Here is a 27,894-nt window from a genome sequence, read left to right as displayed (position 1 = left end):
TAGTTACAGCAGGTGTTTACTGCCATCTAGTGGAAGATACCAATATAACACTTTATTATCAGGGTGGGGAGGCGGCTGAGCTGAAACAGAAAGTAAACTTGTTCTTTTGTTCAGGATCCATTTTGAGACGACAGAGCAGAAAACACGAAATGGGGAGAAGAAAAAAAAAGAAGTAAGTATCTTTGAACAATAATTTATTCTAATGGACAGAGTAAGAGAATGAATAGCTGGAAAGCTAAATTACTAGATAGTAGAACTGCTACTTGAGCTGAGTTGCTGACAGACAGCAGTTTTCAAAGTGTAAACTAATCAGTTGACCTACATGTTATCAGTAACACGTCTGGTAAAGATGGTGGAAGAGCTTTTCAATGATATGGTTTTATGTTTATCTCAGGGTTTCTCAATCCTTTTGTTCTTACCAGCACTTACACACCTGATTCAACTAATCATCACATATTTTAAGACAGTTTAATATTTGAGGCATACAAATGAACATTCTCAAATTAAAACCTTTTGGATTTGTAGGCCTGTTAACAATTATTAAAGTCCTACAGTAACATTTTGGAGGATAAACAGCTAAACTTGGTATAGAGTAAATTATACGTTTATCAAAAATAATGTAAGAGAGATGTCTTGAAGAGACGCGTCTGGGATTAGAACTCTGTGTCTCTGCGACAGTGGGAAGTTTGTTTTGCATGGCCCGGTGCTACAGGTGGGTGGACATATATTTTAAGGACCAATGGAATGGTGTAAAATGTGTAAACTCTGCTCACCCGGGGAGCCGGGCAATGCAAAACGAATTCACCCAGTGACCGTTACTTTATTTCCTGATATGAAATGGAAAGTAATTTTGTAGCCGACGCAGTTCCAGAATGTCTGTTGAAACTGTGTCTCATATGGAACGTTAGAACAGTGGTGGAAACAGAACTCAGTTCCAGAATGTCTGTTGAAACTGTGTCTCATATGGAACGTTAGAACAGTGGTGGAAACAGAACTCAGTTCCAGAATGTCTGTTGAAACTGTGTCTCATATGGAACGTTAGAACAGTGGTGGAAACAGAACTCAGTTCCAGAATGTCTGTTGAAACTGTGTCTCATATGGAACGTTAGAACAGTGGTGGAAACAGAATTCAGTTCCAGAATGTCTGTTGAAACTGTGTCTCATATGGAACGTTAGAACAGTGGTGGAAACAGAACTCAGTTCCAGAATGTCTGTTGAAACTGTGTCTCATATGGAACGTTAGAACAGTGGTGGAAACAGAACTCAGTTCCAGAATGTCTGTTGAAATTGTGTCTCATATGGAACGTTAGAACAGTGGTGGAAACAGAACTCAGTTCTCAAACTGGAGTAAAAGTAAAGATTCCTTCATAGAAAATGACTCAAATAAAAGTGAAAATCACCCAGTAAAATACTACTTCAGGAAAAGTCTAAAAGTATTTGGTTTTAAATATAATTAAGTATTAAAAGTAAAAGTAAAGTAGTGATAATTTAATTATAATTTTATTAATCAAACCAGATGGCACAATTTCCATGTTATTTTAATTGACGGATAGCCAGGGTCACACTCCTACACTCAGACACCATTTAAAAACAAAGCATTTGTGTTTAGTGAGTCCATTTCCTGTCCTGCTAAGCATTCAACATGTAAGGAGTACTTTTGTCTGTCAGGGAAAATGTACGGAGTAAAAAGTACATCATTTTATTTATGACTGTAGTGAAGTAAAAGTAAAAGTTGTTAAAATATATATATTAAAGTAAAGTACAGATTCCCCCAAAACTACTGAAGTAGTACTTTAAAGTATTTTACTGAAGTACTTTACACCACTGCATTAGAAGACAGGTAAATGTGTTGATTTGAAGGAAAGACGGGCAGATTCTGGTAGGTCGGCTACGAACTATTATAAAGTTAGGTCGTCGTCAGACATTCAACAGTCACAGTAGGTTTGAGCTACAGTATGATCACTAATCATGCCGACCAACCTGATGGTCTCTGTTGGAAATGTTGTGAAAAGAATCTGGCCTCGGCTATAAATATCTGGCATTACTCATCTCATATGTATATACTGTATTCTATACTATTCTACTGTACCTTAGTCTATGCCGTTCTGACATTGTGACCAATAACATTTGACTTGATTTAGATTAGGCTACATACACTACATGACCAAAAGTATGTGGACACCTGCTAGTCGAACATCTCCTTCCAAAATCATAGGCATTCTTATGGAGTTGGTCAGCCCTTTGCTGCAAGAACAGCCTCCACTCTTCTGGGAAGGCTTTCCAGTAGATGTTGGAACATTGCTGCAGGGACTTACTTCCGTTCAGCCACAAGCGCATTAGGGAGGTCGGGCACTGATATTGGGTGATTAGGCCTGGCTCGAAGTCAGTGTTCCAATTCATCCCAAAGGTGTTCGATGGGGTTGAGGTCAGGGCTCTGTGCAGGCCAGTCAAGTTCTTCCACACCGATTTCGACAAGTCATTTCTGTATGGACCTCGATTTGTGCACGGGGACATTGTCATGCTGAAACTGGAAAGGGCCTTCCCCAAACTGCCCAAGACTATTTTTCCTCCGCCACCAAACTTTACAGTTGGCACAATGCATTTGGGCAGGAAGCGTTTTCCTGGCATCCACCAAACCCAGATTCCACTGCTCCAGAGTCCAATGGCAGCGAGCTTTACACCACTCAAGCTGATGCTTGGCATTGCGCAAGGTGATCTTGTGTGTGGCTGCTTGGCCATGGAAACCCATTTCATGAAGCTCCCGACGAACAGTTATTTTGCTTTTAGTGTTATTTTGCTGACATTGCAGTTTGAAATTCGGTATTAGGTGTTGCAACCGAGGACAGACCATTTTTATGTGCTTCCGCACTTGGCGGGCCTGTTCTCTGCGCTTGAGTGGCCTACCACTTCACTGTTGAGCCGTTGTTGCTCCAAGACGTTTCCACTTCACAATAACAGCACTCACAGTTGACCGGGGCAGCTCTAGCAGGGCAGGAATTTGACCAACTGACATGTTGGAAAGGTGGCATCCTATGACGGTGCCACGTTGAAAGGCACTGAGATCTTCCGTTAGGTCATTCTACTGCCAATGTTCGTCTGTGGAGATTGCATGGTGGTGTGCTCGATTTTATACACCTGTCAGCAACAGGTGTGGCTGAAATAGCCGAATCCACTAATTTGAAGGGGTGTCCACATACTTTTGTATATATAGTGGACATTCTCTGTCCTGCTACTGGTAGGACTATAACATTATGTGAACTGACCTGAACAGGTTTAGACTGGTCATCTATGATATGTAGGTTATATACAGTACATTCTGTGTCCTGCTACTGGTAGGACTATAACATTATGTGAACTGACCTGAACATGTTTAGGCTGGTCATCTATGATATGTAGGCTGTAGCTGAGGTAAAGACCTTGATCTGCATATCACTAAAAAAACACTATTATACATTATAACCGAGCCTAAAAAAAAAAAAGTTTCTGAATAGATCAAAGATTTCCCCCTCAGATCAATCAAGTCCGTTTTAGCCCTTCTGTCTATATTCTCAGATACGTTTAGAAAAGAAAGAACAGACTGAAAGACAATAAATAGCCTACTTTTAGTGAATAAAAACAAGTGTGAGACATGGCCTTGTGTTGCTGTACTGTCTATAACTACCTTAACAAACTGTGACTTATTATTATTATTATTATTATTGTTATTATTATTATTATTGTTGCTGTACTGTCTAGAACTACCTTACCAAACTGTGACTTATTATTATTGACAGTTACCATGGCGATGAAATGTCACAACTACATGTTCATGTGATGCATTAAATCACCTGACTGTTTCTCTGTCTGTCAGTAAATGTTTTATTTCTCAAACAGATAATGAATACATGAGAACAATTGACAATCAAAAGTTAGTTGTCACTGTGTTAACCACAACCAACATGTTGGATCTCTGTTTAGTTGTCACTGTGTTAACCACAACCAACATGCTGGATCTCTGTTTAGTTGTCACTGTGTTAACCACAACCAACATGTTGGATCTCTGTTTAGTTGTCACTGTGTTAACCACAACCAACATGTTGGATCTCTGTTTAGTTGTCACTGTGTTAACCACAACCAACATGTTGGATCTCTGTTTAGTTGTCACTGTGTTAACCACAACCAACATGTTGGATCTCTGTTTAGTTGTCACTGTGTTAACCACAACCAACATGTTGGATCTCTGTTTAGTTGTCACTGTGTTAACCACAACCAACATGTTGGATCTCTGTTTAGTTGTCACTGTGTTAACCACAACCAACATGTTGGATCTCTGTTTAGTTGTCACTGTGTTAACCACAACCAACATGCTGGATCTCTGTTTAGTTGTCACTGTGTTAACCACAACCAACATGTTGGATCTCTGTTTAGTTGTCACTGTGTTAACCACAACCAACATGTTGGATCTCTGTTTAGTTGTCACTGTGTTAACCACAACCAACATGTTGGATCTCTGTTTAGTTGTCACTGTGTTAACCACAACCAACATGTTGGATCTCTGTTTAGTTGTCACTGTGTTAACCACAACCAACATGTTGGATCTCTGTTTAGTTGTCACTGAGTTAACCACAACCAACATGTTGGATCTCTGTTTAGGGGTCAGTGCTCTAAAATGAGTCTCTCTGGGAAGAGAGAGGAGGGGGGCCCTGCCTCTAAAATGCATCTCTCTGGGGGACATGACACCAAAGCTAAGAGGTAAGATGACGTTGATGGCGTCCCCGTACAGAACTGTCCGCGTCCCCGTTCGGTGTGGCGCCAAGCCGGTTACGCGCAGAGTGGACTGAGGTGATCTTGGGGAATAACGACGGAGTTTGTTACAGTGTTGAGACACCGAAGTTTACTGTTCAATTTGCTTTTTTCTTTACGGTCAGGGACAGTGTGAGTGTAGCCAGATCCTTTTCACTCTCTATCCTTGTTTCATTTTGTGGTTCATCGGATTCATCATCGAGACGAGGGACAGACGAACGACCTGCTAACTAACCAAGCTAATTAAAGCTCGGTAAGCTAGCTAGCTACTCTACCAGCAGCATCCTAGTTATCCTAGCTATTCGGAACAGCTCGGTAATCTAGCTAGCTACTCTACCAGCAGCATCCTAGTTATCCTAGCTAGTCGGAACAGCTCGGTGATCTAGCTAGTTATCCTAGCTAGTCGGTACAGCTCGGTAATCTAGCTAGCTACTCTACCAGCAGCATCCTAGTTATCCAAGCTAGTCGGTACAGCTCGGTAATCTAGCTAGCTACTCTACCAGCAGCATCCTAGTTATCCAAGCTAGTCGGTACAGCTCGGTAAGCTAGCTAGCTACTCTACCAGCAGCATCCTAGTTACCATAGCTACCACTACATCATCACCGGCTGTCTGCATTTCTTGTGGACCGATGGAGCTCCCCGGTTGTTTCTTCCACCTGTTAAATCCCGTGGAGGGCTTCTCCCTCTCTCGTTGACGGATGCTGGCTACCTCTGTCCGGTTCTCCTCTCTTCACGAGATGGACGGTAACTTTAGTGTTTAACCCGTCTGTGTCCAAGGACCAAACTTTTGAATATTATTTTCAGGGCGCCTTAATAGCAGGTATTGAACACCGGGTAAATAATCACTAGTCAGAACCTCAACCTCAGTATACATTCATTATAAAAATCATCTTAATGTCTGATATTGTGAGTAAACAACCTCGAGAGTGCGTCTTCCAGCCCTCCAATAAATGACATCATTCAACCTTCCCGGTTAGTAAATTTACCTCGACGTGCCCCCGGAGAAGGCAGAGTAAAGACACCAGCCTTTTAGCGGGGCTGACAGACTGTCGACAACGCTCGCGACGCAAAATTAATTTCGTTATAAAAAATGACACACTGCTCTCGCGCGCCAACGAGCGTCTAGAAGTCAGTTCTATTTGTGACGCAGTTTCTCGCTGCATCTCCTCATTGGTTTATAGAAGCAGGTACTCACGTGGCATCTCGTCATTGGTTTATAGAAGCAGGTACCCACGTAACATCTCCTCATTTAGCAAAAAAACTGAACATAAACATAACTTCGTTAAATATAAAAGCTAAGCTCATTTACGAACATTTCTAGAAAATATATAGCTTTTTTTTCTTTTCTTCTGTTTCCCCATCTGAGCTCAGAGTAGATGAGAGATGTAATGTTTGTCTCTGTTGTGTTGAAGTCCAATCAAGCAGGAGAGACCAGCCTCCCCTGTACCCAGCTGTGTGTCCATGAAGAGTGACTGGTCTATGGGTCGTCCTATACACTTTAGAGAGGGAGACTTTTCTACTGAACAAAGGTAAGAAGAACTCATGGGTCATGGTCAGTGAGTTAAACAACACTGTCTCTAGTCATTTCTCCTCTCCCATTTTCCAATTTATTTTTTGTTGTTTTTCATAATCCATAGGCTAATCATTTTGTCCATTTGCATAGTCCTAAAACAATATTAAACAAACACAATATTCCCTACGTGTGTGTGTGTGTGTGTGTGTGTGTGTGTGTGAACTCCCTGGGTGAGGAGATGTAATCTCATGTTTTGTCCACAGAAACCAACAGGAGAGATCAGAGATTCTCAGTGGTCATTCTTCCCAGAGTCATCAAACAGACCTGGCCTCCATATTCAGTGTATGTGGTCCTGTTATGTACATTTGTTTTTGTTTACCTCAAGTAAAGTTGATCTGTCAATCATTCATTAATGTGTTGATGAGAAATAATTTAATATCTTGCTTAACTTATTTACTTTATTTATTTCAGTTGCTTGAAGAGAATATTATGACATTTCTGAAGAACGAGCTGAAGATGTTCAAGAGGATTCTTAGTCCAGAACTCCCAGAAGGCTTTGAGAGTCAGAAGCAGGATAAGGAAGTGGTGGATGAGAAGCAGGAGAGCAGTGCCAGAGAGGGGGCTCTGAAGATCACACTGCACATCCTGAGGAAAATGAACCAGAAGGAGCTTGCTGACACACTGGAGAAATGTAAGATCTGTCTGCCTCATGTTGAATGATGTTTTATAACATTTAAAAGCTGTAGCTAAAGTACAGCTAAAGTAGCTGTGTAACTCAATGATATTGTAGCAGCCTTAATACAACACCTAGTGACCTCATCAAGTAGCAGCAGGGATGTGTTGTGGTGATTAATTTAGAGAGAGAGAGAGAGAGACAACATTAATAATACCATCAATAATACCAATAATAATATAATCAAGTCACACCAGTCTGTAATGCACTATGAAAACATTTACACATTTATACAGGCAGTTAAGATAATAAATTATTATAATTTAAGCACCATAACAGTCCTACAATACTGTAGACATTAAAAAAGACATAATATTAATATCCTCTTCATTCAGATGATCCTGCTGTGATTTGCCAACGTGAACTCAAATCAAATCTAAAGAAGAAGTTTCAATGTGTATTTGAGGGGATCGCTAAACAAGGAAACCCAACACTTCTCAATAAGATATACACAGAGCTCTACATCACAGAGGGTGGAACAGGAGAGGTCAATAATGAACATGAGCTGAGACAGATTGAGACAACAATCAGGAAACAAGCAAGACCAGAGACTGCAATCAAATGTAACGACATCTTCAAACCCTTAACTGGACAAGATAAACTTATCAGAACTGTGCTGACAAAGGGAGTCGCTGGCATTGGAAAAACAGTCTCTGTGCAGAAGTTCACTCTCGACTGGGCTGAAGGAAAGGCAAATCAGGATGTCCAATTTGTATTTTCATTCCCTTTTCGGGAGCTGAATTTGATGAAAGAGGACAAACACACGTTCATTGAACTTCTCCATCACTTCTCAATGGTAACCAAACAATCAAGAATCTCCAACTACGACAAATACAAAGTTCTGTTCATCTTTGATGGTCTGGATGAGTGCCGACTGCCACTAGACTTCCAGAAGAACAAGATCTGTTGGGACGTCACAGAGTCAACCTCAGTGGATGTTCTGCTGACAAATCTCATCAAGGGAGATCTGCTCCCCTCTGCTCTCCTCTGGATAACTACCCGACCTGCAGCAGCCCATAAGATCCCTTCAGGGTGTGTTGACCAGGTGACAGAGGTACGAGGGTTCAATGACCCACAGAAGGAGGAGTACTTCAGGAATAGATTCAGTGACGAGGACCTGGCCAGCAGAATCATCTCACACATAAAGACATCAAGGAGCCTCCACATCATGTGCCACATTCCAGTCTTCTGTTGGATTTCTGCAACAGTCCTTGAACACATGCTGGAACATAAGAGAGAAGAGATGCCCAAGACTCTGACTGAGATGTACACACACCTTGTAGTGTTTCATACCAAACAGAAGAGTGAAAAGTATCTTGGGAAAGAAGAGACAGGTCCACACTGGAATAAAGAGAGCATTCTGTCACTGGGAAAACTGGCTTTCCAACAGCTTGTGAAGGGCAATCTGATTTTCTATGAAGAAGACCTGAAAGAAGCTGGCATTGATGTCAATGAAGCCTCAGTGTACTCAGGATTGTGCACACAGCTCTTTAAAGAGGAATGTGGGCTGTACCAGTACAAGGTGTACTGCTTTGTTCATCTGAGCATTCAGGAGTTTCTGGCTGCTGTATATGTGTTCCTCTCATTCATCAACAACAATGAGAATCTAATGGATGAACTGCAAACAAACGACGAGCCTGAAGTTACTTTCTACAAGAGTGCTGTGGATAAAGCCTTACAAAGTGAGACGGGAAACCTGGACCTTTTCCTCCGCTTCCTTCTGGGCCTCTCACTGGAGTCCAATCAGAAGCACTTACGAGGTCTACTGACAAAGACAAGAAGCAGCTCACAGAGCCATGAAGAAACAGTCAAGTACATCAAGGAGAAGATGAGGGAGAATCCTTCTCCAGAGAGGTGCATCAATCTGTTCCACTGTCTGAATGAACTGAATGACCATTCTCTAGTGGAGGAGATCCAAAGATACCTGAGATCAGGAAATCTCTCTAGAGCCAAACTGTCACTTGCACAGTGGTCAGCTCTGGTCTTTGTGTTGCTGACTTCAGAAAAGGAGCTGGATGTGTTTGACCTAAAGAAATACTCCAGATCAGAGGAAGGTCTTCTGAGGCTGCTGCCAGTGGTCAAAGCCGAGTTGTTCTGTGAGTACATAACATGACATTTATGTAGTAATCATCAAGAAGAAATATTCAGTTTTGGGTTAATTATATAATATTATATTGAATGACATGTTGAATCCGTGCATTGATTTTCAATCTAGTATAACAATATGACCACACAATTCTAGGAGATGGAAGATGAATCTATATGTTGTTTGGGAGAATCAACCAATCAACCAAATACATCTGCTATTTTCCTTCTACACTTCTGGTGTTAAATGTGTGAGTCATGATGATCTCTTTGTCAGGCTGTCAGGCTGTGGAGTCACAGAGGAAGGATGTGCTTCTCTGGTGTCAGCTCTGAGGTCGAACCCCTCACACCTGAGAGAGCTGGACCTGAGTAACAATGACCTGAAGGATTCAGGAGTGAAGCTGCTCTCTGATGGACTGGGGAATCCCCACTGTAAACTGGAGACTCTGAGGTCAGTATTCCTGTAGCTGGTCAACAAGTGATAACTGTTCACCAGATCCACATGTGTTTACCAGGCACACATACACCATATGTGTTTGGACAGTGAAGCTTAGAGTTTTACATTTGGTGCTTTGCTCCAGCATTTTGGATTTGAGATAGAATGTTTCATATTAGGAGACAGTACAGAATGTCACCTTTTATTTAAAGGTATGTACAGTATGTATTTTACAGTTTAGAAATGAAAGCACTTTATGTATCTAGTTCTCCAATTTGAAAAAAGTCGTAATCATTTGGACATATTCATTTAGTCAAAAGTTTAGTCCAATATTTTTCTGCAGTGATTTCATCAGGCTTGTGATTCTACAAACTTGTTGAATACATTTACAATAATTCATTTGCAGTTTGTCTTGGTTGTGTTTTAGATTATTTTCCTAATAGAAACTGAAGGGTGAATAATGTCCTGTCATTTTGGAGTCACTTCACTTGTATTGTCAGTAAGAATAGAAGATGTTTCTGAACACTTCTACATTCATGTGGATGCTATGTGATTATGAATAATCATGAATGACTCGTGAATGATGATGAATGAGAAAGTTAGAGGCACCAAGATCAAACCCCCTCTGTTATTGGTAATGGTGAGAGGTTAGCATGTTTTGTTGTATCCTCTGATATTGGTAATGGTGAGAGGTTAGCATGTTTTGTTGTAGCCTCTGTTATTGGTAATGGTGAGAGGTTAGCATGTTTTGTTTTAGTCTCTGTTATTGGTAATGGTGACAGGTTAGCATGTTTTGTTGTAGCCTCTGTTATTGGTAATGGTGAGAGGTTAGCATGTTTTGTTGTAGCCTCTAACTACTTCCGGCGCCGACAGAGATGGCCGCCTGGTCTCGCTGCGTTCCTAGGAAACTATGCAGTTTTTTGTTTTTTTACGTGTTATTTCTTACATTAGTACCCCAGGTCATCTTAGGTTTCATTACATACAGTCGAGAAGAACTACTGAACATAAGAGCAGCGTCAACTCACCATCAGTACGACCAAGAATATGACTTTCGCGAAGCGGATCCTGTGTTCTGCCTGTTCACCCAGGACAACAGAATGGATCCCAGCCGGCGACCCCAAAAAACGACCTCGTAAAAGGGGAAAACGAAGCGGTCTTCTGGTCAGACTCCGGAGACGGGCACATCGTGCACCACTCCGTAGCATTCTCCTCGCCAATGTCCAGTCTCTTGACAACAAGGTTGATGAAATCCGAGCAAGGGTAGCATTCCAGAGGGACACCAGAGACTGTAACGTTCTTTGCTTCACGGAAACATGGCTCACTAGAGAGACGCTATCGGAGTCGGTGCAGCCAGCTGGTTTCTCCACGCATCGCGCCGACAGAAACAAACATCTTTCTGGTAAGAAGAGGGGCGGGGGCGTATGCTTCATGGTTAACGTGACGTGGTGTGGCCACAACAACATACAGGAACTCAAGTCCTTCTGTTCACCTGATTTAGAATTCCTCACAATCAAATGTCGACCGCATTATCTACCAAGGGAATTCTCTTCGATTATAATCACAGCCGTATATATTCCCCCCCAAGCAGACACATCGATGGCTCTGAACGAACTTTATTTGACTCTTTGCAAACTGGAATCCATATATCCGGAGGCTGCATTCATTGTAGCTGGGGATTTTAACAATGCTAATCTGAAAACAAGACTCCCTAAATTGTATCAGCATATCGATTGCGCAACCAGGGCTGGAAAAACCTTGGATCATTGCTATTCCAACTTTCGCGACGCATATAAGGCCCTGCCCCGTCCTCCTTTTGGAAAAGCTGACCACGACTCCATTTTGTTGATCCCTGCCTACAGACAGAAACTAAAACAAGAAGCTCCCGCGCTGAGGTCTGTTCAACGCTTGTCCGACCAATCTGATTCCACTCTCCAAGACTGCTTCCATCACGTGGACTGGGATATGTTCCGTATTGCGTCAGACAACAACAATGACGAATACGCTGATTCGGTGAGCTAGTTCATTAGAACGTGCGTTGAAGATGTCGTTCCCATAGCAACGATTAAAACATTCCCAAACCAGAAACCGTGGATTGATGGTAGCATTCACGTGAAACTGAAAGCGCGAACCACTGCTTTTAATCAGGGCAAGGTGACTGGAAACATGACCGAATACAAACAGTGTAACTATTCCCTCCGCAAGGCAATCAAACAAGCTAAGCGTCAGTATAGAGACAAAGTAGAATCTCAATTCAACGGCTCAGACACAAGAGGTATGTGGCAGGGTCTACAGTCAATCACGGATTACAAAAAGAAAACCAGCCCCGTCACGGACCAGGATGTCTTGCTCCCAGGCAGACTAAATAACTTTTTGCCCGCTTTGAGGACAATACAGTGCCACTGACACGGCCCGCAACTAAAACATGCGGACTCTCCTTCACTGCAGCCGACGTGAGGAAAACATTTAAACGTGTCAACCCTCGCAAGGCTGCAGGCCCAGACGGCATCCCCAGCCGCGCCCTCAGAGCATGCGCAGACCAGCTGGCTGGTGTGTTTACGGACATATTCCATCAATCCCTATCCCAGTCTGTTGTTCCCACATGCTTCAAGAGGGCCACCATTGTTCCTGTTCCCAAGAAAGCTAAGGTAACTGAGCTAAACGACTACCGCCCCGTAGCACTCACTTCCGTCATCATGAAGTGCTTTGAGAGACTAGTCAAGGACCATATCACCTCCACCCTACCTGATACCCTAGACCCACTCCAATTTGCTTACCGCCCAAATAGGTCCACAGACGATGCAATCTCAACCACACTGCACACTGCCCTAACCCATCTGGACAAGAGGAATACCTATGTGAGAATGCTGTTCATCGACTAAAGCTCGGCATTTAACACCATAGTGCCCTCCAAGCTCGTCATCAAGCTCGAGACCCTGGGTCTCGACCCCGCCCTGTGCAACTGGATACTGGACTTCCTGACGGGCCACCCCCAGGTGGTGAGGATAGGCAACAACATCTCCCACCCGCTGATCCTCAACACTGGGGCCCCACAAGGGTGCGTTCTGAGCCCTCTCCTGTACTCCCTGTTCACCCACGACAGCGTGGCCACGCACGCCTCCAACTCAATCATCAAGTTTGAGGACGACACAACAGTGGTAGGCTTGATTACCAACAACAACGAGACGGCCTACAGGGACGAGGTGAGGGCCCTCAGAGTGTGGTGTCAGGAAAATAACCTCACACTCAACTTCAACAAAACTAAGGAGATGATTGTGGACTTCAGGAAACAGCAGAGGGAACACCCCCCTATCCACATCGATGGAACAGTAGTGGAGAGGGTATTAAGTTAAGTTCCTCGGCGTACACATCACAGACAAACTGAATTGGTCCACCCACACAGACAGCATCGTGAAGAAGGCGCAGCAGCGCCTCTTCAACCTCAGAAGGCTGAAGAAATTTGGCTTGTCACCAAAAACACTCACAAACTTCTACAGATGCACAATCGAGAGCATCCTAATAAAGCTACCTAATATAATGTTTACATACCCTACATTATTCATCTCATATGTATACGTATATACTGTACTCTGTATCATCTACTGCATCCTTATGTAATACATGTATCACTAGCCACTTTAACTATGCCACTTTGTTTACATACTCATCTCATATGTATATACTGCACTCAATACCATCTACTGTATCTTGCCTATGCCGCTCTGTACCATCACTCATTCATATATCTTTATGTACATATTCTTTATCCCCTTACACTTGTGTCTATAAGGTAGTAGTTTTGGAATTGTTAGCTAGATTACTTGTTGGTTATTACTGCATTGTCGGAAATAGAAGCACCAGCATTTCGCTACACTTGCACTAACATCTGCTAACCATGTGTATGTGACAAATAAAATGTGATTTGATCTACTCACTTAGACAGAAAATTACTCCAGTCATCATCTGTAATGAACACAATGGGAGACAGAGAGCTGGTTTCAATTGCAGGGTGCAGCAGGTGTTTATTGTAAATGACCACAGGAGGAGGCAGGTAGCTGGGTCCAGGGGCAGGCAGAAGGTCATACACAGGAGGATGCAGGTAGCTGGGTCCAGGGGCAGGCAGAAGGTCATACACAGGAGGAGGCAGGTAGCTGGGTCCAGGGGCAGGCAGGAGGTCATACACAGGAGGAGGCAGGTAGCTGGGTCCAGGGGCAGGCTGAAGGTCATACACAGGAAGATGCAGGTAGCTGGGTCCAGGGGCAGGCAGAAGGTCATACACAGGAGGAGGCAGGTAGCTGGGTCCAGGGGCAGGCAGAAGGTCATACACAGGAGGAGGCAGGTAGCTGGGTCCAAGGGCAGGCAGAAGGTCATACACAAGAGGAGGCAGGTAGCTGGGTCCAGGGGCAGGCAGAAGGTCATACACAGGAGGAGGCAGGTAGCTGGGTCCAGGGGCAGGCAGAAGGTCATACACAGGAGGAGGCAGGTAGCTGGGTCCAGGGGCAGGCAGAAGGTCATACACAGGAGGATGCAGGTAGCTGGGTCCAGGGGCAGGCAGAAGGTCATACACAGGAGGAGGCAGGTAGCTGGGTCCAGGGGCAGGCAGAAGGTCATACACAGGAGGAGGCAGGTAGCTGGGTTCAGGGGCAGGCAGAAGGTCATACACAGGAGGAGGCAGGTAGCTGGGTCCAGGGGCAGGCAGAAGGTCATACACAGGAGGAGGCAGGTAGCTGGGTCCAGGGGCAGGCTGAAGGTCATACACAGGAGGAGGCAGGTAGCTGGGTCCAGGGGCAGGCAGAAGGTCATACACAGGAAGAGGCAGGTAGCTGGGTTCAGGGACAGGCAGAAGGTCATACACAGGAGGAGGCAGGTAGCTGGGTTCAGGGACAGGCAGAAGGTCATACACAGGAGGAGGCAGGTAGCTGGGTCCAGGGGCAGGCAGAAGGTCATACACAGGAGGAGGCAGGTAGCTGGGTCCAGGGGTAGGCAGAAGGTCATACACAGGAGGAGGCAGGTAGCTGGGTCCAGGGGCAGGTAGCTGGGTCCAGGGGCAGGTAGCTGGGTTCAGGGGCAGGTAGCTGGGTTCAGGGGCAGGTAGCTGGGTCCAGGGGCAGGCAGAAGGTCATACACAGGAGGAGGCAGGTAGCTGGGTCCAGGGGCAGGTAGAAGGTCATACACAGGAGGAGGCAGGTAGCTGGGTCCAGGGGCAGGCAGAAGGTCATACACAGGAGGAGGCAGGTAGCTGGGTCCAGGGGCAGGCAGAAGGTCATACACAGGAGGAGGCAGGTAGCTGGGTCCAGGGGCAGGCAGAAGGTCATACACAGGAGGAGGCAGGTAGCTGGGTCCAGGGGCAGGCAGAAGGTCATACACAGGAGGAGGCAGGTAGCTGGGTCCAGGGGCAGGCAGAAGGTCATACACAGGAGGAGGCAGGTAGCTGGGTCCAGGGGCAGGCAGAAGGTCATACACAGGAGGAGGCAGGTAGCTGGGTCCAGGGGCAGGCAGAAGGTCATACACAGGAGGAGGCAGGTAGCTGGGTCCAGGGGCAGGCAGAAGGTCATACACAGGAGGAGGCAGGTAGCTGGGTCCAGGGGCAGGCAGAAGGTCATACACAGGAGGAGGCAGGTAGCTGGGTCCAGGGGCAGGCAGAAGGTCATACACAGGAGGAGGCAGGTAGCTGGGTCCAGGGGCAGGCTGAAGGCCATACACAGGAGGAGGCAGGTAGCTGGGTCCAGGGGCAGGCAGAAGGTCATACACAGGAGGAGGCAGGTAGCTGGGTCCAGGGGTAGGCAGAAGGTCATACACAGGAGGAGGCAGGTAGCTGGGTCCAGGGGCAGGTAGCTGGGTCCAGGGGCAGGTAGCTGGGTTCAGGGGCAGGTAGCTGGGTTCAGGGGCAGGTAGCTGGGTCCAGGGGCAGGCAGAAGGTCATACACAGGAGGAGGCAGGTAGCTGGGTCCAGGGGCAGGTAGAAGGTCATACACAGGAGGAGGCAGGTAGCTGGGTCCAGGGGCAGGCAGAAGGTCATACACAGGAGGAGGCAGGTAGCTGGGTCCAGGGGCAGGCAGAAGGTCATACACAGGAGGAGGCAGGTAGCTGGGTCCAGGGGCAGGCAGAAGGTCATACACAGGAGGAGGCAGGTAGCTGGGTCCAGGGGCAGGCAGAAGGTCATACACAGGAAGATGCAGGTAGCTGGGTCCAGGGGCAGGCAGAAGGTCATACACAGGAGGAGGCAGGTAGCTGGGTCCAGGGGCAGGCAGAAGGTCATACACAGGAGGAGGCAGGTAGCTGGGTCCAGGGGCAGGCAGAAGGTCATACACAGGAGGAGGCAGGTAGCTGGGTCCAGGGGCAGGCAGAAGGTCATACACAGGAGGAGGCAGGTAGCTGGGTCCAGGGGCAGGCAGAAGGTCATACACAGGAGGAGGCAGGTAGCTGGGTCCAGGGGCAGGCAGAAGGTCATACACAGGAGGAGGCAGGTAGCTGGGTCCAGGGGCAGGCAGAAGGTCATATACAGGAGGAGGCAGGTAGCTGGGTCCAGGGGCAGGCAGAAGGTCATACACAGGAGGAGGCAGGTAGCTGGGTCCAGGGGCAGGCTGAAGGCCATACACAGGAGGAGGCAGGTAGCTGGGTCCAGGGGCAGGCAGAAGGTCATACACAGGAGGTCCAACAAGGCAACAGTGCGGGAAAAGGCGTCGTTAGTGAGGCAGGCAAAAAGTATCGTACACGGGAGGAGTAAATTACAGGAAACTCAACTCTCCAAGTAGCCATGTGTCACAAAACAAACAATACCTCACAGTGACGGGGTGCAAAGAACTGAACTAAATAGTGTGTGATAATGACATACAGGTGTGGTCAGAATTTAGGTGATTGGGATCTGGAGCTGCGTTCAGGGGATCTATGTGTTTGAGAGTGTGATCTGGAAGCAGACTTTACACCATCCACCATTTTAGTATTTAAACACAACCCAAAACACAACCAAAACATAGCCCAAAACAAACTGCAAATGTAATCAACGAGTTTGAGTCACAAGCTTGATGTAGTCGCTGCGTTCAAGGAAATATCAGATCAAATACTACATTTTTGACTACTTTAATATACTATTAAATTGTTGGAGTATAGAGACACATTTTAAAAGTTAGCTTCATTGTCAAAACAGATATGGTGTGGACTGTATACTCAATACAATATAAATCTGATACCTCACTGTCTAAATAGATATGGTGTGGACTGTATACTCAATACAATCTAAATCTGATTCCTCACTGTCTAAATAGATATGGTGTGGACTGTTTACTCAATACAATCTAAATCTGATACCTCACTGTCTAAATAGATATGGTGTGGACTGTATACTCAATACAATCTAAATCTGATTCCTCACTGTCTGTCTTCTGACTGATACTGCTTTTTAAACTGGTCTGGTCAGTCTACTATAATATTTGTACTATACATTTTTCTCTCTACAAGCAATACTTTGATCATTCATAATAATTATACATTCATTAATTTATGAATAGATGTGGCAGATTTCAAGACACTGATGTGACTAAATATTTTGAAACAATATACTGCCACTATTTTCACCACCAAAGAATATCAGTGTGGTTTTAATATGATTTGACTCTTTGCAGGCTATCAGGCTGTCTAGTCACAGAGGAAGGCTGTGCTTCTCTGGTCTCATCTCTGAGGTCAAACCCAACACATTATTTGAGCACTGCTAACTGTGTAAGCAGGGAAAGCTAAGCGGAACATTTTAATACAACCTGTCTGTCATTGTATTTCTTCTGTGTTGGCAGACTCACTGGCTGTAAACTCAGAAACACATCCTGTAAAGTGTTTGCCTCAGTTCTCAGTTCAAACCCCTCACACCTGAGAGAGCTGGATCTGAGTAACAATGACCTGAAGGATTCAGGAGTGAAGCTGCTCTCTGCTGGACTGGGGAATCCCCACTGTAAACTGGAGACTCTGAGGTCAGTATTCCTGTAGTTGGTCAACAAGTGATAACTGTTCACCAGATCCAAATGTGTTTACCAGACACACATAGTCCACACCATATGTGTTTGGACAGTGAAGCTTACAGTTTTAAAGCATGTTTTGTTGTAGCCTCTGTTATTGGTAATGGTGAGAGGTTAGCATGTTTTGTTGTAGTCTCTGTTATTGGTAATGGTGAGAGGTTAGCATGTTTTGTTGTAGCCTCTGTTATTGGTAATGGTGAGAGGTTAGTATGTTTTGTTGTAGCCTCTGTTATTGGTAATGGTGAGAGGTTAGCATGTTTTGTTGTAGCCTCTGTTATTGGTAATGGTGAGAGGTTAGCATGTTTTGTTGTAGTCTCTGTTATTGGTAATGGTGAGAGGTTAGCATGTTTTGTTGTAGTCTCTGTTATTGGTAATGGTGAGAGGTTAGCATGTTTTGTTGTATCCTCTGTTATTGGTAATGGTGAGAGGTTAGTATGTTTTGTTGTAGTCTCTGTTATTGGTAATGGTGAGAGATTAGCATGTTTTGTTGTAGCCTCTGTAACTCTCTCAATCATTATCATTAATGATCCATTCATGATCTTTCTCAATCAAGGCAGTCACAGGCTTGATGTAGTCATTGTGTTCAAATAATATGGGCCAAAATACTAAACTTTTGACTCCTTTAATACACTGTAAGTCAATTGGTCAGAATACTTATGACTTCTTCAAAAGGGGGGACTAGATACATGAAGTGATTTTATTTTTCTAAACGGTGAAACAGATATGTTTTAAAATACCCTCAAATTAAAGGTGACATTATATACTGTCACCTCATATGAAACATTTGATCTGAAATCCAAAATGTTGGAGTATAGAGACACATTTAAAATGTTAGCTTCACTGTCTAAATAGATATGGTGTGGACTGTATACTCAATACAATCTAAATCTGATACCTCACTGTCTAAATAGATATGATGTGGACTGTATACTCAATACAATCTAAATCTGATACCTCACTGTCTAAATAGATATGGTGTGGACTGTATACTCAATACAATCTAAATCTGATACCTCACTGTCTAAATAGATATGGTGTGGACTGTATACTCAATACAATCTAAATCTGATACCTCACTGTCTAAATAGATGTGGTGTGGACTGTACACTCAATACAATCTAAATCTGATACCTCACTGTCTAAATAGATATGGTGTGGACTGTATACTCAATACAATCTAAATCTGATACCTCACTGTCTAAATAGATATGGTGTGGACTGTATACTCAATACAATCTAAATCTGATACCTCACTGTCTAAATAGATATGGTGTGGACTGTATACTCAATACAATCTAAATCTGATACCTCACTGTCAAAATAGATATGGTGTGGACTGTATACTCAATACAATCTAAATCTGATACCTCACTGTCTAAATAGATATGGTGTGGACTGTATACTCAATACAATCTAAATCTGATACCTCACTCTCTGTCTTTTGACTGATACTGCTTTTTAAACTGGTCTGGTCAGTCTTCTCAAATATTTGTACCGTACATTTGTTACGAGAATTATGTTATCAATGTTCATAAACTGAAGCTCAATTAAACTACTCAGTCTGCAACCCAGAATTTGTAAGATTCTAGTTGAATGAAACAGACAGAGTTCCAGCTTACAATAATCAGAATGTTTATTCACGAGAGCTCTAAAAATCATACATGCACACAAGCCTTTCACATTTGGTCATATAAATGCCCCTCCTCCTCTCTAACACTGTCAATGCTGTTTACACGTTTTTTCCAACAGATACATTGCTTATCATATCCTGCAACATGCTACACAATCTACTGCTCAACGGTTTTTCCCCTCTCTGGGTGGGGAGACCTCCTTCCCTTCCTTCCCTGTTATCAGTTTCACAGTGGTCATAAGTTGTCTGCCACAGTTCCTTGTCTTTTCCACATTCAAGAATATCTTATGATTCAAACACATTTCCATATACAGTGACAGGGTGGAATACTGTCTAAACATTACTTTAAACGTATAAATAATTTAGTCATTATCTTACCATTACATTAAACATTCTACAACAACATTTTTCTCTCTTCAAGCAATACTTTGATCATTTATAAAAATTATATATTCATTTATGAATAGATATGGCAGGTTTCAGGACACTGATATATCTGAATATGTTTAAAAAATATACTGCCACTATTTCCACCACCAAAGAATATCAGTGTGGTTTTAATATGATTTGACTCTTTGCAGGCTGTCAGGCTGTCTAGTCACAGAGGAAGGCTGTGCTTCTCTGGTCTCAGCTCTGAGGTCAAACCCCTCACACCTGAGGGAGCTGGATCTGAGTAACAATGACCTGAAGGATTCAGGAGTGAAGCTGCTCTCTGATGGACTGGGGAATCCCCACTGTAAACTGGAGACTCTGAGGTCAGTATTCCTGTAGTTGGTCAACAAGTGATAACTGTTCACCAGATCCACATGTGTTTACCAGACAAACATAGTCCACACCATATGTGTGTGGCCAGTGTTTGTGTCCAGTGACCCACACACACTGGACACACACACACACACACTGGCCACACACAAACCCTTGACACACACAAACACTGAACACACAATCACTGGACAAACACACAGTGGAGAAACACACACATGTTTAGAAACATGTTACTCAAATATTCATACTATACATTTTCTCTCTACAAGTAATATTAGAATAATTTATAATGATGATACATTAATTTATGAATAGATATGGCAGGTTTCAGGACACTGATATATCTGAATATGTTGAAAAAATATACTGCCACTATTTTCACCACCAAAGAATAACTGTGTGATTTTAATATGATTTGACTCTTTGCAGGCTGTCAGGCTGTCTAGTCACAGAGGAAGGCTGTGCTTCTCTGGTCTCAGCTCTGAGGTCAACCCCCTCACACCTGAGAGAGTTGGACCTGAGCTACAATCACCCAGGAGACTCAGGAATCAGACTGCTCTCTGCTGGACTGGAGGATCCACACTGCAGACTGGAGAAACTCAAGTATGTAGAGGGTTTATGTCAATGTTCATATCAGACATGTTTGACTTATCAGGCTGGTTAAGACAAAAATTCTGAACACCACTTGGACAAAGTTATATGCTGATTGTGTGTGTCGGTGTGTGTGTGTGTGTGTGTGTGTGTGTGTGTGTGTGTGTGTGTGTGTGTGTGTGTGTGTGTGTGTGTGTGTGTGTGTGTGTGTGTGTGTGTTTGTGTGTGTGTGTGTGTGTGTGAGTTCAGGTGTATCCCTCAATGACTGTCTGTTCTTCTGCTTACCACTACAGTGTGGAAAATGGTGGAGAGAACACAATGAAACCTGGGCTTAGAAAATGTGAGTGTTGACTGCTGTGAAGAATATGACTAAGTATAAGTCTTAATTCAAGTCAAGTCAAAGTCAAAGACCACCATCATTACTTACTTGGTCATATTTCAGCTGTAGTTCTACAGAAGCAGAAATCAGGGACACCAAAGTTTACAAACAGTTGGTTTTACAATGTGTGTGTGTGTGTGTGTGGAGCGTTCGTGTTACATTAGAAATGTGTAAGATGTGTTCATGATGCATACAGGTGTGTGTTTGTGTGTGTGTGTGTGTGTGTGTGTGTGTGTGTAATTAATGTGAATATGTATGTTTTATTTTACCATACAATATATTAGCATACAGTATAACATATGATCATTCAACAAGTCTCAAGTTACCTTACCTTCTCCTTTTGATACCTAGAAACATCTACTTTAAATTAATTATTTGAAAGTGAGTTAAAATTCTAATGAGATTGATGATGATTTCTAATATTGTGTCTAATTTCATCCATCAGATGTCTGTGATCTCACACTGGATCCAAACACAGTAAACAGACTCCTCTCTCTGTCTGAGGAGAACAGACAGGTGACATGGAGGAGAGAGAAGCAGCCATATCCTGATCACCCAGAGAGACTTGAGGACTGGGGACAGGTGCTGTGTAGAGAGGGTCTGACTGGGCGCTGTTACTGGGAGGTAGAGTGGAGAGGGAGGGCTGATATAGGAGTGACATATAAAGGAATCAACAGGAGAGGAGGGGGTGATGACAGTTATCTTGGATGGAATGACAAGTCCTGGAGTCTGTTCTGCTCTGACAACAGTTACTCTGCCTGGCACAATAATAATAGGACTACCATAGTTGTCCCCTCCTCCAGCTCCCACAGAATAGGAGTGTATCTGGACTGGCCAGCCGGCACTCTGTCCTTCTATAGAGCCTCCTCTGACACACTGACCCACCTGTACACATTCACCTCCACATTCACTGAGCCCCTCTATCCAGGGTTTTGGGTTAGTGATGATGGCGACTCAGTTTTCCTGAAATAATAACCATGGTAACTGTTAAGGGAATTTGTATCAATAATGACTAATTATGTATTCATTTCAATCAGGACTGACTAATCAGAATACTATTATGTTACTGTATATGTATAAATTTTATTTTTAACCCTAGTACTGAATGTAATGTGTGTAAATATAATCAAGAATTAGAACAATGACTCTGTTCCTTGGTAGAAATGAATGAACTATATAGCCAGACTGGCTAGAATGCATATCTACACAGGCAGGCCTTGGCTCTGATCGTAAATTATCTAAATTAGGAGAGACGATGTGGGAAGGCTTGAGAAGTATACAGCCTTTGTACCAGTGTCAAGAAGAGACGGGACAGTTCGAAAACTAATGACGTAATTTTCAGTTTATAACCTGTGGTAAACTGTATCATGTTCAGTACTCTCGAGAATAAACGCTGCTGGTTGATTTTAGAGACTGGTCTCTGTCCATTTTATGCAAATAAGATTCTTACAAATTCTTGTGAATTGACAGAGTGTTGAATTTAATTGGGAATTAAAACATAGAGGATAATAATTCCTGCAACAATTGGTCCTTCGAAACGGGATCTAAAATACCCGTCTCTGTCATCTGAAGGTCGTACGCCGAAAATCGTGCACGAGTGGGTCTGGTCCCGTTATTTAAGACCTGGCCTCTGAATTGAGGGAAAAACTAGGCCGATGTACACCCCAGACCGACAGGGACGGTGACTAGATCAAACGAACAGTGCTTTTCCCAGTCGGCAGCAGGTCAGTAGCCTTTATTCTTGAATTTGGGAGGGATTATTTTAGGATATTTTGGATTGAATGTTCTAAAGGAGTTTGGATTTAATCAATGATAGGTGCTTGAATATTCTGAACAAATACAATGGGTTTCTACTTTGGGTTTTAACCAAAATCGATAGGAAGGAAACAGGTCTGAAATTGACCTGTGGTAAGGTGCACTACCATAAATAAACTAGAGCTTAATAAATCCTGGTTTTGTAAGCCGGAAGGTCATTAAGGAGAGATATAGTACGTATTGTGTGATAGGACGGTCGTTCTGTACAAATAGGATAGCCATTAATTCAAAAGACAAACCTAAAAGTTTTAACCTGAGTAGTCTATCTGTATATGGGAAGTAGTCTGACTATGAAGAAGTAGCAGATAGATATATTAAAACAGGTGAGGATAAATTAGTCTTGGTGAGAAGGCAGGGTAATTCTAGGGGAACAGAAAAATTGAACCTGTACAATGCTGAAAGACATGAATGTCTAAAGAGGAGGAGAGGGAAACTTAGTCTAGAGTAGTGAGATATGAGAAATTAACGTTGAAAGTCCCAAGGATAATATTATACGGGTAAAATGTAATGTCTGATCAAAAGTCAAATCTATTGACGAAGTTTCCAGAAAGGAGAAATACATATAGAATCCCACACACATTGATTATCATTAAAACTTCTTGCGACTAGTAATCCCGTATCCGGGAGCGTAATCATCGCCTCAAACGAATTAGCATAACGCAGCGGACATAAATACCCCTAGAAACTTTTCCTATTCATGAAAATCGCAAATGAAATATATTCAAACACAAGCTTAGCCTTTTGTTAATCACACTGTCATCTCAGATTTTCAAAATATGCTTTACAGCCAACACTAGACAAGCATTTGTGTAAGTTTAGCATGGCATAATGCTATGCTAGGCTCTGCTGGCAGCAGGCAACATTTTCACGAAAATAAGAAAAGCAATCAAATTAAATAATTTACCTTTGAAGAACTTCAGATGCTTTCACTCAGGAGACTCCCAGTTAGATAGTTAGATAGCAAATGTTCCTTTTTTCCCAAAATATTATTTTTGTAGGCGAAATAGCTCCCGTTTCTTCATCATGCTTGGCTGAAAAATCAACGGGAAAAAACTACAACTATAACGCCAAACTTTTTTCAAAATTCGCTCCATAATATCGACAGAAACACGGAAAACGTTGTTTAGGATCCATCCTCAAGGTGTTTTTAACATATATTTTCGATAATATATCCGTCGAGGCAATTGGTTTCACATAAGAAGCGATTGGAAAAAATGGCTACCTCAGTATTTTACACAAGATTTTCTGCAGGAGACACCATGTGACCACTTGCTATATATGGTCCCTTACGGCCATTCTTCAATGGAAATGCGTAAAAAGACGTCACAATGCTGTAGACACCTTGGGGAATACGTGGAAAACGTAAGCTCATTCGAAGCTCATTCACAGCCATATAAGGAGTCATTGGCATGAGGCGGTTTCAAAAAATGCGGCATTTCCTGGTTGGATTTTTATCTGGGTTTCTCCTGTAACATCAGTTCTGTTGCACTCACACAGACATCATTCAAACAGTTTTAGAAACTTCAGAGTGTTTTATATCCAATAGAAATAATGATATGCAGACAATATCTTTGCAGTTTTGGAAATGTCAGAGTGTTTTCTATCCAAAGCTGTCAATTATATGCATAGTCGAGCATCTTTTCGTGACAAAATATATTGTTTAAAACGGGAATGTTTTTCATCCAAAAATGTTAATAGCGCCCCCTAATGCTTAACTGGTTAAAACCTTTTGTGACTAGGGGGCAGTATTTTCATTTTTGGAAAAAAAAACATTCCCGTAGTAAACGGGACAAGATGCTAGAATATGCATATAATTGACAGCTTGGGATAGAAAACACTCTAAAGTTTCCAAAACTGTAAAAATATTGTCTGTGAGTATAACAGAACTGATGTTGCAGGCGAAAGCCTGAGAAAAATCCAATCCGGAAGTGCCTCATGTTTTGAAAGCGCTGCGTTCCAATGCGTCCCCATTGAGCAGTGAATGGGCTATCAACCAGTTTACTCTTTCTCCGTATTCCCGAAGGTGTCTACAGCATTGTGACGTAGTTTTACGCATTTATGTTGAAGAATACCCGTAGGCGGCTACATTGCGCAAGCGGTCACCTGATGGCTCCCAGGGTGACTCTCACGTAAAATACAGAGGTAGACATTACTCCAATCGGTCCTACTGAAAAACGAATTGTCCCGACGGATATATTATCGAATAGATATTTGAAAAAAACCTTGAGGATTGATTATAAACAACGTTTGACATGTTTCCGTCGATATTATGGAGCTAATCGTGACTGCAATTTCCGGGGAATTTCTCAGCCAAACATGAAGAACAAACGGAGCTATACAAAAATAATATTTTTTTGTAAAAAATTAACATTTGCTATCTAACTGGGAGTCTCGTGAGTGAAAACATCCGAAGCTCATCAAAGGTAAACAATTTCATTTGATTGCTTTTCTGATTTTCGTGACCAAGGTACCTGCTGCTAGCTGGACAAAATGCTATGCTAGGCTATTGATAAACTTACACAAATGCTTGTCTAGCTGTGGGACAGGGTGATTAACAAAATGCTAAGCTGTGTCTCAATTAATTTCATTTGTGATTTTCATGAATAGGAATATTTTCTAGGAATATTTATGTCCGTTGCGTTATGCTAATTAGTGTCAGTCGATGATTACGCTCCCGCATGCGGGATGGGGAGTCACTAGTTAACTTAACAGACGGACTCTAACTGAGCAGTGTAGTCTACAGGTTATACACTGAGTGGACTAGATATTACTCTAACTGAGCATTGTAGTCTATAGGTTATACACTGAGTGGACTAGATATTACTCTAACTGAGCAGTATAGTCTATAGGTTATACACTGAGTGGACTAGATATTACTCTAACTGAGCAGTATAGTCTATAGGTTATACACTGAGTGGACTAGATATTACTCTAACTGAGCAGTGTAGTCTACAGGTTATACACTGAGTGGACTAGATATTACTCTAACTGAGCATTGTAGTCTATAGGTTATACACTGAGTGGACTAGATATTACTCTAACTGAGCAGTATAGTCTATAGGTTATACACTGAGTGGACTAGATATTACTCTAACTGAGCAGTATAGTCTATAGGTTATACACTGAGTGGACTAGATATTACTCCAACTGAGCAGTGTAGTCTATAGGTTATACACTGAGTGGACTAGATATTACTCTAACTGAGCAGTGTAGTCTATAGGTTATACACTGAGTGGACTAGATATTACTCTAACTGAGCAGTGTAGCCTGTAGGTTATACACTGAGTGGACTAGAAATTAAGGACACATTCCTAACATTGAGTTCCGCAGGGATGATGACCCATGTTGACTCCAATGCTTCCCACAGTTGTCAAGTTGGCTGGATGTCCTTTGGGTGGTCGAACATGAGCGTGAAAACCCAGCAGTGTTGCAGTTCTTGACACAAACCAGTGCGCCTGGCACCTACTACCATACCCCGTTCAAAGGCACTTAAAAAATTTTTCTTGCTCATTCACCCTCTGAATGACACACATACACAATCCTTGTCTCAATTGTCTCCAGGCTTAACAATCCTTCTTTAAAACTTCTCTAGGATAGGGGGCAGCATTTTCACTTTGGATGAATAGCGTGCCCAGAGTGAACTGCCTGCTACTCTGTCCCAGATGCTAATATATGCATATTATTATTTCTATTGGATATAAAACACTCTGAAGTTTCTAAAACTGTTTGAAATGTCTGTGACTATAACATAACTCATATGTCAGGCAAACACCTGAGAAAAAAATCCAAACAGGAAGTGAGAATTCTGAGGCTGGTCGATTTTCAACTCATTGCATATTCAAATCCCAGTAAGATATGGATCTGTTTGCACTGCCTACGCCTTCCACTAGATGTCAACAGTCTGCAAAACGTTGAATGAAGTCTCTACTGTGATGTGGGGCTGGATGGGAGGTGTTTGAGTCAGTGGTCTGGCAGAGAGCCAGTTCCTGGTCATGCGCATTCCACATGATATCACCTTGCGTTCCATTACTTCTGTAGACACAAAGGAATTCTCCGGTTGGAACGTTATTGAATATTTATGATAACAACATCTTGAAGATTGATTCTCTACTTAGTTTGACAAGTTTATTCGACCTGTAATATAACTTTTTTGAAGTTTTCGTTCGCCTGGACCTGCGCAAGCGTTTGGACATGTGTACTAAACGTGCTAGCAAAAGTAGCTACTTGTACATAATTAATGGGCATTATCAAATGTTTTATTTATTTATAGTGGAACTAGGATTCCTGGGAGTGCATTCTGATGAAGATAATCAAAGGTAAGGGAGTATTTATGATGTAATTTTGTATTTCTGTTGACTCCAACATGGAGGAGAAATGTTGTTTATATCTGAGCACCGTCTCAGATTATTGCATGGTTTGCTTTTTCCGTAAAGTTTTTTAAAAAATCTGACACAGTGGTTGCACTAAGAACAAGTGTATCTTTAATTCTATGTAAAACATGTATCTTTCATCAAAGTTTATGATGATGTTATTTGACGTGGCTCTCTGCAATTTCTCCGGATATTTTGGAGGCATTTCTGAACATGGTGCCAATGTAAACCAGGATTTTTGATATAAATATGCACATTATTGAACAAAACATACATGTATTTTGTAACATGAAGTCCTATGAGTGTCATCTGATGAAGATCATCAAAGGTTAGTGATTCATTTTATCTATATTTCTGCTTTTTGTGACTCCGATCTTTGGCTGGGAAAATGGCTGTGTTTTTCTGTGGCTGTGTACTGATCTAACATAATCGTTTGGTGTGCTTTCACCATAAATCCTCTTTGAAATCAGACATGTTGGCTAGATACACAACATGTGTAGCTTTAATTTGGTGTCTTTCATGTGTGAATTCATGAAAGATTGATTTTTATAGTAATTTATTTGAATTTGGCGCCGTGCATTTTTACTGGCTTTTGACCAAGTGGGACGTTAGCGTCCCAAATATCCCAGAGAAGTTCACCTTTCTACTCCCTTTCATTTACAAGTGAAACATAAGGAATCATAGCTTTCACCTGGATTCACAGTTTGTCATGGAAAGAAAGGTGTCCTTAATGTTTATACATTCATGGTCCCCACCTGGCGACTGAGGGTTATGAGAGAACTCCCACATCAC

The 27,894-nt window shown here is 42.7% G+C and overlaps 1 protein-coding gene and 1 pseudogene across 1 annotated transcript in view; one reads left to right on the top strand and one right to left on the bottom strand.

Annotated features, from left to right (window-relative positions):
• LOC139421752 (NLR family CARD domain-containing protein 3-like) overlaps positions 1 to 27,894 on the bottom strand; it is a 1,082,035-nt gene that overhangs the window by 1,032,446 nt on the left and 21,695 nt on the right. The gene's annotated exons all lie outside the window — the stretch shown is intronic.
• LOC139421770 (NACHT, LRR and PYD domains-containing protein 12-like) lies at positions 90 to 22,927 on the top strand (annotated as a pseudogene).

Source organism: Oncorhynchus clarkii, chromosome 12 (assembly GCF_045791955.1).
Source record: "Oncorhynchus clarkii lewisi isolate Uvic-CL-2024 chromosome 12, UVic_Ocla_1.0, whole genome shotgun sequence".
Classification (NCBI taxonomy): domain Eukaryota; kingdom Metazoa; phylum Chordata; class Actinopteri; order Salmoniformes; family Salmonidae; genus Oncorhynchus; species Oncorhynchus clarkii.
The sequence above is the reverse complement of the archived record's forward strand: the minus strand, read 5'-3'. Positions and strand labels throughout refer to the sequence as shown.